We start from the raw sequence: 16,920 nt of genomic DNA, 5'->3' as shown, positions 1-16,920 counted from the left end.
ACAGAGAAACTATCAACATACAAGGGAAGAGAGCAAGAGAATAAGAAACAGGGAAGAACTACAGAAACAATCAGAAAACAATGAAATGATAGTAACTACATATTTATCAATATTTACTTTAAACGTAAGTGAATTAAATACTCTAATCCAAAGATGAATGGATAAAGAAAAAGTGGTATACTTGTATACGTATACTCAATGGTATACATGGGCATAAAAAAGAATGAAGTTGTACCATTTGGGTCAACATGGATAGCATCTAGAGAGTATCATGCTGTGTGAAAAAATTCAGACAGAGTACTACAAAGGCCATATAATTTCATTTATATGTGAAATCTCAAAAACAAAATAAATAAACAGAACAGAAACAAACTCATAGATACAGAGAAAAAACTGATGGCCTGACCTGTGGTGGCACAGAGTATGAACATAGAATGTTAAAGTCTCCAGTTCAAAACCCTGGGCTTGCCCAGTCAAGGCACATATGAGAAGAAACAAGTAAGCAATGAACAACTAAAGTGAAGCAACTATGAGTTGATACTTGTTTCTCTCCCCACCCTGATAAAAATTAATAAATAAAATATTTTTAAAAAAACCCTGATGATTGCCAGCTGTTCAGAAGAATTGGTGAAAAATGTGACAGTTAAAAAGTACAAATTGTTTGTTACACAGTAGTCATGGCGATGTAAAAGTACAGCTTAGAGAAAATAGCTGATAACACTGAATAGTTAAGTATAGTGTCAGGTGGGTATAAGACTTGGGGGACCACTTCGTAGGTCATATAAATGTCTAACCATTATGCTGTACACCTGAGAGTATTATGACACTAAATGTCAACTATAATTGAAAAACAAAAAACAATTAAAAAGAAGCTTTAATAAATAGTGTACATAGATAAAACTAAAATTGTATTTCCTTTCATCTACTGAAAGAACAGTTTTTTTGATTATTAGTCTGCTCAATAAACTGTAAAAGATTTTCTTTACCTTTTAAGTAACCTGCGTAGAAAGCAAAGATTCTGTGCTTTATTAAATAATTTCCTGGGTGGTGGTGCCATGGATAAAGTGTCAACCTGGAAGCTGAAATGGCCAGTTCAAAACCCTAAGCTTGCTCAGTCAAGGCACATACGAGAAGCATCTACTGAATTGATGCTTTCCCCCTTTCCCTTCTCTCTCTCTCTAAAAATTTAATAAACAAATCTTTAAAAACAAGCAAACAGCCTGACCTGTGGTGGTGCAGTGTGTAAAGTGTCGACCTGGAACGCTGAGGTTCCCGGTTCAAAACCCTGGACTTGCCTGGTCAAGGCACATATGGGAGATGATGCTTCCTGCTCCTTCCCCCTTTCTTTCTCTCTCTCTCTCTCCTCTCTAAAATGAATAAATAAATTAAATAAAACAAACAGAAAACTGATCTGCCTGACCAGGTCATGTCTCAGTGGATAGAGCATTATCTGGGATGCCAAGGACCCAAATTTGAAACCTGAGGTTGCTGGCTTGAGCAAGCTCACCAGCTTGAGCACAGGGTTGCTGGCTTGAGTAAGGGACTGCTGGCTCAGCAGGAACCCCCAGTCAGGGCACATATGAGAAGCAATCAATGAACAACTAAGGTGCTGCAACTACAAGTTGATGTTTTTCATCTTCTCCCTTCCTGTTTGACTCTCTCTTGCTTAAAAAAAAATTAATATTATACTTTCCTGGGCTTCATGCAGGTGAGACTCAGCTGGTTCACACCAGGTCAGCAGAACTGATACCTAAATTTTTGTTGAGTTTGGTAAACAAGTTGTTAAAATGGCACTTGTCATCAGGGTTCTCTCTAAGGTGGGTGCCTAGGCAGCCGCCCAATGTGGAAATCACAAATTTACATTCCTTACTCTTTTTTAATATTCATCTGTGCAACAGCTATTCTAAGTGCCTGTAGTAATGCTCATTCTGTCCACAGGTGAAAAGAATTGCAAGTGAGAACACCAATCAAGAAGGAATATGGAAATACCTTAAATAACAGTTTTATTGTTTTGTCAGGTATTATTTAATATTTTTCATTAATATTTTAAAACTCTTTCTTATAACATAATCTAGTTTTGTGTACCTCTTTCATTGTTCTTATTTAAGTATTAAATGCATGAAAAAATAAACTACCTTTTGGTATATCATTTTTTTATACTTAAAATAGTCATTAGGGCAGAGAACTGGTTGTTAAATTTTTTGAACTCCACCACTGGCTTCATGTAATCTGAAGTTTTTTGTTACTTTGGCTAAATAAATATTTTTTCACAATGTGTTATTATCTTCTTTAATTTAGTGTTTTAAAACCTTTAGAACCCTGGCCAGTAACTCAGAGTGTCGTCTTGATATGCCAAGGTTGCAAGTCAACAAATATACGCATAAATAAGTGGAATAACAAATTGATGACTCTCTCCCCCTCCCTTAAAATCAATCAATAAGTAAAAATTTAAAACCTTTCAATACTTATTAAAAACTTCCAAAATATCAAATTCCCCTCAAACTCATTCTGGGATATTCAGAGGGCCCTAAATCATCTGAAAGGATTTGTTCTCATTCTTTGATACATTATATAGGCTTAAATATTATATTAATTATATAGAAAGCATTGTTAAATTGCTAAACCTTCTTTATATTGTGTTTGCATGGGTATAGGTTATTAATAAGTTTTTAATATATTATATTAAAAAACAGAAATTATATAAAATTTCTAAAAATCTGATATGTAATCCTATCAGTCATAATTTCAGTTATTTTAAAATGTTGTTTGGCACAAAAAACACTTAATTTCCTTGTCAATTGCTTATAATGAACTCATGAAATTTTTAACTATGGCACTTTTTAAGTTTTTTTTGTTATTTACAATTATTGTTTTATTATGAATCTTTTGCAAACATGTTTCTGCAAAAATGTTTTCTATTCATGAAGACTCATGAAAAAAACTTTAACAAATACAGATTTCTAATAACTTTCAGATTATACCACCAAACTGGATAAAATTTATAAAGTATGCACTTTTTATGCCTGTGGTTGTGTTGGCCACTCAGAAAAATCACCAGGGACATTCAAATCGTAAACCAGAACAATCTATCAAGTGGCCACTACCTGCCCTCACTCCATCTGGTGGTGACTTGAGCCTAACGTCTAGAAATCTTTTCAGCTGGCCACCCTCAGCACTCAGACTGGGTTTATCGTTGGCTCTAATCGCTAATTATTGTTTCCTTTTGTTTTATATGCTTGCCTCTTATGCAGTCCCTGATACAAACACTTGCTCCATGTATGTCTAACTTCGGAGGCCATCTGCATTAATGTCTCCTGGGATGAGACACAACTCTTTAAGTCATCTGATCTATTATTAAGACTAAGAGACTGACTCAATGAGCTATGGAGCAATCTACCAACTCAGGACAGGTTCAAACCTAATCATGCCAGGTGGCCTAAGATGCTAAAATAGTCTACAATATTATCCAAATATTTGAACAGATTTTCAGGGCCTCAAAGATCAGAGACTAATTTTCATGGACGGACTCTTCAAGTTTAGTCAGTGGCTATGCAATGAATTTCAGAATTATTAAAGAATTTGCTAATATAATCCTATTTAGATGTATAATTTCTTGGTTACAATGTGGTCTACCCCTAGTTTTTTATTTTATTTTTAAAATTTATTTTAGAGAGACAGGCAGAGAGAGAGAGAGAGAGAGAGAGAAGCATTTATTTGTTGTTCTACTTAGTTGTACATTCATTGGTTGCTTCCCATCTGTGCCCTGACGGGGGATCAAACCTGCAACCTTGGTGTTTTGGGATGATGCTCTAACCATCTGTGCTAAACTAGCCAGGGCTAAGCCTGACCTTTGTCTTTTCCACAACTCAGGCTATTAAAATTTTTACAATTAACTTTGATGTCTAGGCATCACAGGGTATCCCTGACCATTGGTTTTTCTTTTTTGTAATGCCTGGTAAGTTTTGATTGCCAAGCCCTTCACCCCAAAGACATACTGCCAGCTACAGGGCAAGATAAACAGCCAGGCTGTCCCTCCCCTCTAGCTCCTCTGTTTGAGAAATCTTTGGTTTATTTAGATAGCTGGCAGTTTGGTTCCTTTAAGAAAAGTTTTTCTAGCCCTGGCCGGTTGGTTCAGCGGTAGAGCGTCGGCCTGGCATGGGGGGGACTCGGGTTCGATTCCCGGCCAGAGCACATAGGAGAGGCGCCCATGTGCTTCTCCACCCCCTCCCCTTCCTCTCTGTCTCTCTCTTCCCCTCCCGTAGCCAAGGCTCCATTGGAGCAAAGATTGCCCGGGCGCTGGGGATGGCTCCTTGGCCTCTGCCCCAGGCGCTAGAGTGGCTCTGGTAGCGGCAGAGCATCGCCCCCTGGTGGGCAGAGCGTTGCCCCTGGTGGGCGTGCCGGGTGGATCCCGGTCGGGCGCATGCGGGAGTCTGTCTCTCCCTGTTTCCAGCTTCAGAAAAATACAAAAAAAAAAAAAAAAAAAAGTTTTTCTTCTCACATTTTAATTTCTGCTCTTATATTTTAAATTAACTAATAAAAAGTGAACCCTCAAAACTTTAGGCACTGCCCTTGACCAGGGGTGGGATTCAAATAATTTAACAACCAAATTTCCGTCCTAATGAAAATTTTAAGTATAAAAACAAGATATACTGAAAGGTAGTTTATTATTTCATGCACTTAATATTTAAATGAAACAATATAAGAAGTACACAGAAACTAGATTATGTTATAAGAAAGAGTTTTAAACTATTAATGAAAAAATATTAAATAATCCTGACAAAAAATAATAAAACTTTTAAGATATTTCCATATTGCTTCTTGATTGGTGTCCTCATATGCAATTTTTTTTTCACCTATGAACAGAATGAACATTACTATGGGGGCTTAAAATACGCCGCTGCGTAGATGAACGTTAAAAAATAGTAAGGAATGTAAATTTGTGATTTCCACTTTGGACAGCTGCCCAGGCACCCACCTTAGAGAGAACCCTGATGACAAGTGCCATTTTAACAACCAGTTTGCCAAATTCAACAAACATTTAGGTATCGGTTCTGCCAAACTGGTGCGAACCGGTTGAATCGTACCACTGCCCTTGTCCCCCAATAAGAATAGAACCGCAGGGTCACTAGATCTCTCACTCTCTCTTTCTGACCTCACTGAGTGGCTCCAGGCATGTCCTGAACCCTCTAGGACCTATAGACAATAAGTATGGTCTCTCCCAAAGCTTCCTGATAGTTATTATTGAGGACATCTTATAATCATAATAATCACAAGGACCAGTCCAGCCACATTGCTTCCAAGAGAGGAACCTGAGCTCAAATGAGTACCCACAGGCATTTCTAACAGATGCAATGGCACTAAAGAGAGGCATCTTGCTGATGTCATTCTAACCCTTGTTCTAATTATGAAAAGAATTTTCTTCTCAGTAGCATCACTGCAATGCTAAAGGTCAGAAGTACTGCTGAAGGAGATTGTGTTTGGAACATTCTGTCCTGGAATCAGATTTCTTTGGGAAATTAAGAAACAAGAATGTTTTGAAACATATTTTTCAGATTAGCTTTCAAAACAGGAACAGAGGAAGATTTAAAGAAGAAAAATCAACTGTTATGGATAAATTTTATGTCATTCTCATTAGGTTAAGGTGCCCAGTTCTTTTGTCAAACAGTGCAGATGTTTCTATGAAGGTGTAGTGTAGATATAATCAACATGTGCAATCATATGACTTTGAATAAAAGAGATTGCCTTTGATAATTTTGGGTAAACCTCAAACAGTTTAGGGCCTTACAAGCAAAAATGAATTTTCCAGGAAAATAAATTCTGCTGGCAAACCTGACAAATTCTGGATATTCTAGCCCCTATTAGTAATCACATGAGCCAATTTTTTAGAATATATATCTTAATATATATACACATATTTTATTGACTGTTTCTCTGGAGAACTCTGACTGATACAGTGACCAATTCAGCTAAAAGAGAAGGTAAACTTTCTTAGGAATTTAAGGAACTGGAACAGTGAGGCTGATATGAAGTATAAGGTGAATCTGAAGGCCAGGGTTGGGAGAAGGGGATCAATGCTCATCCAACTGCTCTTGAAGGGGAGATAAAAGTGTGAGAGAGACATAAACGACTACTGACTTAGAAACAGTGACTGGATCCAAAAGCACCTCACTGATGAAGAGAAGAGAGGTCTCAGATGGTAGGTGATATCCTTGGTGGTGGGATAAGATTCATGAAACTACCATGAAGGTGTTGTGAAAAGAGTACCCCCAGTAAGAACAGCTGACGTATTGCCTATAAAACTCTTAGAATCACTTAAGTGTGGCTTCAGCAGTCTAGGTAGGGTGATTTCAATGTGTAGCCAGGGCTGAAGACCACAGCCTTGGCAGCCAGGTCAGATTTGCCAATCAATTTTATCAACCTAAACTTATCAAAGTTCTACTATGGGATTTTTAGGTCATACAGGCTGTATAGATGGAGATACAAGTTTGCTTTGGCTCCAAAGGAATATGCTTGATAAACTAAAGAAACTAAGGAAGGGTGTAGCAGAAGTAAGACATACTAGACATTTATCAAAGGCAGCTTGGATTGTGGACAGTTTGAAGAGAAATGTCTTCTTAGATGGAAGTTATCAATCTCAGGAAGAAAGAATAAAGAAGACTTGTTTCAACAGTAGATTAATTTGGTAGACTAGAGTTATTGATTTATATATTTTCATAGAATATCTCCAGGGTAAAATATAATGGACTATATAAGAACAGAAAATGAATTAGTCTTGAAAAGAAGGGAAAAGCAAAGGTAAAGAAGGGAGAGATTCAGTCTGGAAAATAATATATTCTGTATTAGAATGAGGAAAAGTTAGGCTCTAACTTAAGAGGCAAATGACATGAACAACTAACTTGATCCTTACTGAAGGACAAGGGGAAGAATGAGAAATTCTGATTTAATTGTGACTGACCGACTGTTCCTAAGACGAAAGCAGTGGTTCTCAAACTTTAGCCTCATCAAAATCAACTTGAATCAGTCACATTGCTATGTAACAGACTATTGCAAAATTTAACAGTTTAATAATAAATGTTGCTTTGGCCAGATAGCTTGGTTGGTTAGAGCATCATCCTGGGGCACAGAGATTGTGGGTTTGATCCTCAGTCAGAGCACATACAGGAACAGATTGATGTTCCTGTCTCTCTCTCCCTCCCCCTTCCTCTCTCACTAAAATCAATAAATAACAATTAAAAAATAAATATTTAATATCTCACACATTTGTGTTGGTCAGGAACCCAAGTACAGCTTAATTAGGTGCCTCTAGGTCAAGGTCTCTGCCAGTTGTTGGCCAGAGCGTCAGTCTCAATGAAGGGCTGGCTGTGGTTGGTTGTGGGAGGACCAAGTTTATATCTACACTCCTTCATGTGGTTGCTGACAGCTTGTGTGAGCCTCTCCCCAGGCCGCCTGAGTGACCTTATATAACAGCTGCTGATGATGTCGAAGAGCCAGAGAGTGACCAAAATGGAAGCCACAGTCTTTATAGACTACTTTGGCAGAGACATCTTATGCCTTCTATGGTAGCCTTTTCATTATAAATTAGTCATGAAGTCCAGACAAGATTCAGAGGGTGAGGATTACACAAAGGCATTAGTGTAGAACCAGGAGATGGAGGCCGTAGAGACCATTCAGGAGGTTGCCTGCCACAGCTTACTAACAAACTAATTATGGGGCCCTACCCCAGAGTTTCTGATTTAGCAAGGCTGAGGTAAGGCCTGGAAATGTGCACTTTTAACAAGTTCCTGGTTGCTGTTGTTGCTTCTGTTGATTCAAGAATCACAATTTAGGATTGTTGCTTTAAAAACACTATATCGAGGGACTTTTGGTCAAGATTGTGGCTTATATAAATACATAACTTGAATTCTCCTGCAATCACATTGAAAATACTATGAAACTACAAAACAACCATTATTCAGAACCACCTGAAATCTGGCTGAATGGCAGTCCTACAACTAGGAGATTAAAGAAGAAGCCACATTGAGATCAGTAGGGGCAGAAACACAGAACAGGTTGGTTTCACAGCCACATGTGGTAGATAAAAATAAGGAGGGATATCTCATCTGTATAAGTCTGAGGAGAGAGGGATCCCAACCCCACACCAAGCCCTCAGCCCAGGGTTCCAGTACCAGGAAGAGAAGTCCCCATAACTTCTGACTATAAAAACCAGTGGGGATGGAGGCTAATGGAGACAGAGGGCTGCTGGAGCCCTAGACAGTTCCTATAAAAAGCCTGCACATAGCCTTACCCTGACTCACTCTCTGAGCTCCAGCACTGGGGAAGCAGCTTGAAAGGAACCAGGGACACATGGAGAAGACCTGAATTACCAGCACCAGGATGAGCGCTGGCGGTGGCAGCTCTCTGGCCAGACAGAAGTGCTGGCAGAGGTTATTGTTCCTTTTCTGAGTCCTCCCCCCACAGAGTCAGCAAGTATGTGCAGTATATGAGTCTCCATCAACCTGGCTAATACTGTTGGTCCCACCCTCGTGATTCCCTGAGACCTGCCCTACCTACCCAACTTTCTGGCCCACTCAAACTGTTTCCAGTGGCTGTTCCATAGGAATGGCCTGTCTTGGCTCAGGCTTTATATTTTCCTAAAATCTCTCAAATGAGCAGCCTCTGACCTCAGCAGGCCCCATACCACTTGCTAAGTGGCCCCAGGACTGGCACCAGCAGCATCTGGCCTTGCCTTGCCTTAACATCTCCAAGCCCAGAGCAATTAGTAGCCATCTGCAGATCACTTTGTAGCTTATGCTGGCTGGCTTCTGGCAGAATACTGGTGGCTGACCTTGGCCTGTATCTCCCCGGAGCCAGAGCACCCAGTTGACAGCTTCAGACCACATCAAAGAACCACCACCCAGGCTCTTCCAAAAGTGACATGCTCACGGGGAAGACTCAGTGAGCACCAAAGCCCCACTGAAATAAGTCCTGCTCTGTGGAGTAGGCTCCGGCAGAGCCGAACCTCCATGGTGGTCAGTGGTTGCAGCAGTTCTTTCAGCTGATTGGCCTAGGACTCAATCCCTCCCACTGATGTGCCAATAACAGTCAAGGCTCAACTACAAAAAGAGGGTGTACACAGCCCACACAGGGGTGCACCACGAATGCCCAACCTGGGTGATTGGGCAGGCTGTGCCTCTGGACCCTACAGAACACCTATTACATTAGGCCACTCTACCAAGCCTGGGAGATAGAGCAGCTCCACCTAATACATACAAACAAACACAGGGAGGCTGCCAAAATGAGGAGACAAAGAAACATATCCCAAATGAAAGAAAAGAACGCCACTCCAGAAAAAGAACTAAATAAAATGGAGACAACCAATTTACTAGATGTAGAATTCAAAACACTAGTTACAAGGATGCTCAAGGAACTTAGGAAGAACTTCAAGAGCAGAAAAAAAGACTAGTCAGAAATGAAGGCTACACTAACTGAAAGGAAATATAACATACAGGGAATCTACAGTGGAGTAGATGAAGCCAAGAATCAAATCAGCAATTTGGAATACAAAGAAGCAAAACTACCCAATCAAAACTGCAAGAAAAGAGAATACAAAAAAAAAAAAAATGTAAGAAAGCTCTGGGACAACTTGAAGTGTACCGACATTTGCATCATGGGGTGCCAGATGAGGAAGGGAGAAAACAAGAAATTGAAAACCTATTTTAAAAAATAACAGAAAATATCTCTAACTTGGTGATGGAAATAGACATAAAAGTTCATGAAGTGCAGAGTTCCAGACAAGATGAACCCAAAGAGGCCCACACCAAAACACATCATAATTAAAATGTCAAAGATTAAAGACCAAGAGAGAACCTTAAAAGCAGTAAGGGAAAAGCAGTTAGTTACCTACAAGGAAGCTCCCATGAGACTGTCAGCTGACTTTTCAACAGAAACTTTGCAGGCCAGAATGGACTGGCAGGAAATATTTGAAGTCATGAAAAGTGAGGACCTACAACCAAGATTACTCTACGAAGCTAAGCTATCCTTTAGAATCAAAGGACAGATAAAGAGCTTCCTAGACAAAAAGAAAGCTAAAGGAGTTCATCACTACCGAACAACTATTACATGAAATTTTAATGGACTTACTTGAAGAAGAAAAGGAAGATCAAAAATATGAACAATAAAATGGCAATATACATATCTATCAACAATTGAATCTAAAATATAAAATAAATAAACAAGAAGTCAGAAGCAGACATAGATGCAGAAAGTATTTTGACACTTGCCAGATGGGAGGGGGGCTTGGGGGATAGATGAATAAAGTGAAAGAATTAAAAACTACAAATTGGTAGCTACAGGATAGTCATGGGGATATAAAGTATAGCATAGGAAATAAAGTTAATAATATTTAATGACTATGCATAGTGTCAAGTTATGTAATGTATAATCACTGGGATGTGCAGCTGAAACTAATATAATAATGTATGTCAGCTGTAATTGAAAAATAAAAAATGATTTAAAAAACACCATTTTTTCCTGGCCAATTGGCTCAGTCGATAGAGTGTCAGCCTGTGTACGATGTCCTGGGTTCAATTCCCGGTCAGGGCACACAAGAAAATCAATCATCCCATCTGCTTCTCTTCCCCTCCCTTTCCCCTTCTCTCCCTTTTCCCTTCCCACAGCCAGTGTGTTGATTAGTTTGAGCATTGGCCTTGGGCACTGAGGATAGCTTGGTTGGTCCCAGTGTTGGCCTCAGGTGCTAAAAATATCTCAGTTGATTCAAGCATCAGTCTTAGACAGGGGTTGCCAAGTCAATCCCAGTCAGGGCACATACGGGAATCTGTCTCACTATCTCTCCTCCTCTCACTTAAACAAACAAAAACAAAAACAAAAAACACTGTACCAAATCAGAGTGACAATCAGACTATCAGACACAAAACAAGACAAACAAAAAGTCTCTGGGAAAGAAAAGAATCAATAACTAATGAGCACCATCTAAACCAAATTCACAAAAGCCTAAATTTCAAAAGGAAAAGACAATATAAAACTTTTCCTTCCACCCTTAACCAGACATTATAGACCAAAGTTAGGAGAGCTGACTTTGGAAAGAACTCTTTCACCCTTTGCTGGTGTGGATGAAAACAGGGCCACATACTAAACCTGACATGTTAAGAGGAGGGCAGCGTAGCAGGACTTACAAACTCAGAGACCAAAGTAACCACATGGGATGTCTGAACATAAAAATCCCAGACTAAAAGTGAATCATGGCCTGACCTGTGGTAGTGCAGTGGATAAAGCATCAACCTGGAACGCTGAGGTCACCAGTTCAAAAGTGGATCATGGCAGGTAGTCACACTCTAGGCCTATAGCTGTCTTTAAAGATTTAGGTATGCATGTATGTATGTATGCATGCATACATGTATGGATGTATTTTTTATCTTATTTAAAGAAAGGCAGTGGGGAAGGAGGGAAGCATCAACCCATAGTAGCTATTCATATGTGCCTTGACCGGGCAAGCCCTGGGGTTTTGAACCAGCGACCTCAACATTCCAGGTCAACACTGTATCTACTGCACCACCATGGGTCAGGCAGGCCTCTAGTTTCTTGACAAAGGTAAACTTTTACTTTAAGTGAGCCTATCTGTTGCCTCTCTTTTCTTTGAAATGCCAGAGTTGTTTGCTTTTCCACATCCCTCAAAGCACAACTGCTGCACCAGAGCATTTAGACCACAGGACCCCTCGTTTTTATCTTGTCCATGCAAATACCATCTCTGTGTGCTGTAAATGTTAATGATTAACCATTTTGTACCCACTAGTGTAAAAGCAGTATGCACAGAGGCAGATTAAGGTCGGTTGAGGCCCCGGGCGCAGAAGAAAATATTGGGCCCCATAAAGAGAGAGAGAGAGACAGGGAAAAAAAAATACATGTTAACCATATTTTAAATAAGTAAAAATATTATGTACTATTAATGTTAAAATTTCACATATAAAACCAAACTTGGTGTCATTAGAAAAAGGTATAAAGTTGGGGTTTTGCGGGGCCCTTCAGAAGTCGAGGCCCAGGGCCCAGGGCACTCACCTGGTGCCCATTAAATCCGCCTCTGAGTATGCACCTCTCCCTGTTGCTTTTTATCCAATCTGGAGATTCTCTGCTTTGCTTTCTCCCTCCCTCTTAATCTACCACTGATGGATTTCATGTAACATCCCTTATGGCTCCTCCTTTCAGTCTAATGCCATGATGGTGGACTTTTTTATAAAAACCGCCCACTTTTATCCCAGCGGTGCCTCCAAAAACAAAACAAAACAAAACAAAACAAAACAAAACAAAAAACCGCCCACTTTTGCAGTGCTGGTCAACCTGGTCCCTCCCGCCCACTAGTGGGCATTCAGCTTTCACAGTGAGCCCTAGCGGAGCAACCAAACAGCGCCAAGATTGGCCCACCATGAAAGCTGGAAAGGTCACTAGTGGGCAAGAGGGATCAGGTTGACCAGCACTGCAAAAGTGGGCGATTTTTATAAAAAGGTTTGCCATCATGGGTCTAATGTATAAAATAGACTGTAAAACTGCCATTCTCCAGAGCATTTTCTCAATCCATTGGAATTTTGCTTTCCAGAAATTGTCATCAATTTTGCTCAAATAAACCCATAAAATTCTCTACAGGTTTGGGTGATCTTACATTAACACTGGCTTCTGCCATTTCCCCAGGATTCCATCTGTGGGCTCCAGAGCAAATGGGATGTAAAGTTTAGCTCAGGCATCTAACAGAATTTGGCAAGGTTCTCCATTAATTTTGTGGACAAATAAAGGGATTTTGTGGAAAGTAAACTCACAGGGTAATTTGATCATAAATTCGTAACTGGGCAAATGATAGTGAGTAGTCATGACCCAAACAAATAACTTCTTCTTTTTTTAAATTAAGTGAGATCAGAGGAGGCAGAGAGACAGACTCCTGCATGCGCCCCAACCAGGTTCCACCTAGCAAGCCCCCTGTAGGGTGATGCTCTGCCCAACTGGGGGCTTGCTCCATTGCTTGGCAACTGAGATATTTTTAGTACCTGAGGACACCTAAGCATCCTTAGTGCCAGGGGCCAACTCACTGGAGCCAATAGAGCTACAGGGGGGGGGAGCGGAGAAAAAGAGAGAAAGGAATAGGGGGGGAGCAGAAGGAAGGGGGTGGAGAAGCAGATGGTCACTTCTCCTGTGTGCCCTGACTCAGGACATCCACATGCCTGGCCAACACTCTATCCACTGAGCCAACTGGCCAGAGCCATATAACTTCTGCAGTGAAAGATTATCTTGCCTTAAGTAAGCCTGTTCATTGTTTTTGTGCATCTGGGTTAATACATTTTTGAAATGACTCCTTTTTAGACCACTGAGAGGAATACCACCCTCAGTTGAACACATAATCTTTTTAACTGTTGTGTAATTCAATCCCTGCCTTGATTCTCCCACTGTTAAGTAATCTTCCTTACGTTCTCTCCTAAATTCCAAATGCATGAGAGAAACCGCTACTCCGGGAAGCGTTGCCCTAAATCTGTTAAGATCTCGTTTTCAGGAATATCCTCTGTTTGGCCCAAATGAACTTTTATAAAAAAAAATTCTTTACAGGTTTGAATGTTTTTTACATTGACATTTACTTGGTGTAGTCAGCAGAATTCCAAAGAAACCCACCAGGAAGCACTCTGTGGCCCTGTACCTTGTGCTAGGAACTGGCAAGGACAAGTTTACCTGGCTTTCACCAGGTGTGCTTGGGTGGGCTTTTCTCATCATCCTGGACCTTCTTGCTTTAAGTAGCAGGGCTATGACTTTTTATATCACCCATTCTTAGAAAATCCTCAATGTGGATAAAGTTTGACATAACCCAGGGAAAGGAAAATAAATGAGTTGCTGCTTTTAATTTTGACTTTTTATTGGACTGCTTACAGAAAATCTAAACAAAATTTTTGCTGGATACATGAGAGTCTGGACTGTCTTTAGTTCTGAAAGAGAAAGGACACTTGTGTCCCCAACTTAAACAGCCAGGGGTGTGACTAGGGCTGTTGCAGATCCCCAGGGTGGAGTGGCGACCGAGGATCTGGGAGGCATCTGACACGCTAATGCAACCTGTCCCTGAGAAGCCTGCCAGGAGCCCGGGAGAGCATTTTGTTCCTGTGAAGAGCAGAGCCCCGTGAAATAGTCTCACCCCAGCACAGGGGCCCATACCTTAATTAAACTTAATAAAAATAAATAAATCTTAAAACAAAGCATAATGGTTCTGGCAGTGTCAGGTAAGCTCTTGCTGGCCCTTGTTCCAATATTCTTAGGTGACCAAGAATCGTTATGGGGTTGCCTGAGGACGAATGTTCTCTAGGGCATAACGCAGTCCTGTAGGGACAGTCACCACATTTAGCTGGTCAGGAAGGGTGCATGTAAAGGCAAGTTCTCCCTAGAAGTTTGTTCAGACTCTGTAGATCTCAAAATTAGCGTGGGAAGCCATGCCTTCCAGGTCGTCAAGTCCTGTAACAGTCAGCCTCCCGTTAACACTAAGGTGGCCAAGGTGAGGACCCTTTGATATTTCTGAACTAATCTTTGTGCACACAATTAGAAGACGCCAACTGGCCCTGACCGGTTGGCTCAGCGGTAGAGCGTCGGCCTGGCGTGCGGGGGATCCGGGTTCGATTTCCGGCCAGGGCACATAGGAGAAGCGCCCATTTGTTTCTCCACCCCCCCCCCCCTCCTTCCTCTCTGTCTCTCTCTTCCCCTCCCGTAGCCAAGGAGCAAAGATGGCCCGAGCGCTGGGGATGGCTCCTTGGCCTCTGCCCCAGGCGCTAGAGTGGCTCTGGTCGCGGCAGAGCGATGCCCCGGAGGGGCAGAGCATCACCCCCTGGTGGGCAGAGCGTCGCCCCTGGTGGGCGTGCCGGGTGGATCCCGGTCGGGCGCATGCGGGAGTCTGTCTGACTGTCTCTCCCCGTTTCCAGCTTCAGAAAAATACAAAAAAAAAAAAAGAAGAAGAAGAAAACGCCAACTATATTTTAATTGGTCTCTCAAAACTTCAAAAAGAGAATTTAACCCCGGCCAAGTAGCTCAGCTGGTTAAAGTGTTTTCCTGATATGCCAAGGTTGTGAGTTCAATCCCCTATCAGGCCACATACAAGAATCAGCTAATAAATGCATAAATAAGTAGAACAACAAATCAATGTTTCTTTCTATTTTTTTTCCTCTCTCTCTCAAATCAATTAATAAAAAAGGGAATTTAGATAAGTGGATCAATCTATGATATTGTTTAGGTGCCAACCAGTTCTTTGAGGTATTAAAAATGGCTGTTTATTTTAGGAACTTGACTTGTCAAGGACAAATTCAAATTGTAAATGCTTCCCAAACAAAATTTGGATCCAGCTGGTCTCTGTTTGTGTCTGTCTGTATATGTCTACATATGTATGTTGGAAATGTGAGATAATTTTCTACCTACAGATAATTATTAAAATTAATGTTTGTAAAGATTCAGTATTCTAGAATTCTCAGATATACAGAAACTAACTCGAATGTTTTTCAAGTTCACATGATCTAAGATTAATACATAGTAAATAAAAGTTAGTTTAAGTTCATTGTCTTAAATACAGCAGACATGCCTTTTGAGTTATTAATATTAAATATGTTATATTTTACCCAGGTTAAAAAATAGCCCAAGTTAATAACTAATTTTGATTGCTATAAAAAATTTTTCTAGAGGTTATTAAATGTCCATGCTAATGAATGCTAATTTTTTACATTGTTAGTTTTTATCAGGACTTGAGGTTTGAAGGATTAAAATTTCGATATATGTGCCTGGCCAGGTGGTGGCACAGTGGATAGAGTGTCAGTCTGGGATGTGGAGAACCCAGGTTCGAGACCCTGAGGTCGCCAGCTTGAGCGCAGGCTCATCTGGTTTGAGCAAAGCTCACCAGCTTGAGCCCAAGTCACTGGCCCGAACAAGGGGTCACTCAGACTGCTGTAGCACCCGGTCAAGGCACATATGAGAAATCAATCAATGAACAATTAAGGAGCAGCCATGAAAAATTGATGTTTCTCATTTCTCTCCCTTCCTGTCTGTCTCTATCTGTCCCTCTCTCTGACTCTCTCTGTCTCTGCCACAAAATAAATAAATAAATAAAATTTCGATATATGTAAGAATAAATTTTCAGTGTTTCAGAGGGCCCTTGAAATACCTCAAAAGATTTGACTTGATTTTATGTTAAATTGAATGGGAAGCATTGTTAAATAAGTGATGAAAAGAAAAATTTCTAGGTTATATTATTTGGGTAAACTAAATTTAGGTAAATGTAAATTAAAGAAGTGAAGCTATAAAACTTAATATGGATACTTGGTTTTCCTTATTTTTCAGTTTTTTCTTTCTTTCACAGCGAGATTCTAGGGCTTGGGATGGAGGGTGCATGATGCAATGTGCAGATGGTGCTTTATTGAGTTGTATACTTGAAACCTGTCTGTTTTTGCAAATCAGTGTCCTACCAATAAATTTAATTCTTGTTTGATTTGGAAACCCTTGCTTTCACGTGCATTTCATAAATGAACAATCATGTCTAATTAAAACATTCTTCATGATGGCCATTGTAATTACAGGTTGTCTTAGTAAGATTTTTCTATTTTCTGAAAATCACTACAGCTTCTAGGACGGTTGGTTGCTCTTACACATAAAATAAGCAGGTGTGCTGAAAGATGGAGTGAACAATCTTTTGAAACTTGAGGATCCCATTTCCTTAGCTAAGCCTTGACTCCCTTGGAGTCAAATTAATACCTGAAAGGGATGCACCTCTATTTGGTGGTTTGGGTACTTCATTTGCACAGAAATTTTCTTGACATTAGTAAGTGACCTAGTGTTGAATTAAACTATTTTGTGACCCACTCTCCCTAGTAAGGGATTCTCAGGTTTAGGTGGTGAGTGCTCTAATAGTGTTTAAGTGCTTGAATTATT

The sequence above is a fragment of the Saccopteryx bilineata genome, chromosome 6 (assembly GCF_036850765.1).
Source record: "Saccopteryx bilineata isolate mSacBil1 chromosome 6, mSacBil1_pri_phased_curated, whole genome shotgun sequence".
NCBI classification, from domain to species: Eukaryota; Metazoa; Chordata; class Mammalia; order Chiroptera; family Emballonuridae; genus Saccopteryx; species Saccopteryx bilineata.
The sequence above is the reverse complement of the archived record's forward strand: the minus strand, read 5'-3'. Positions refer to the sequence as shown.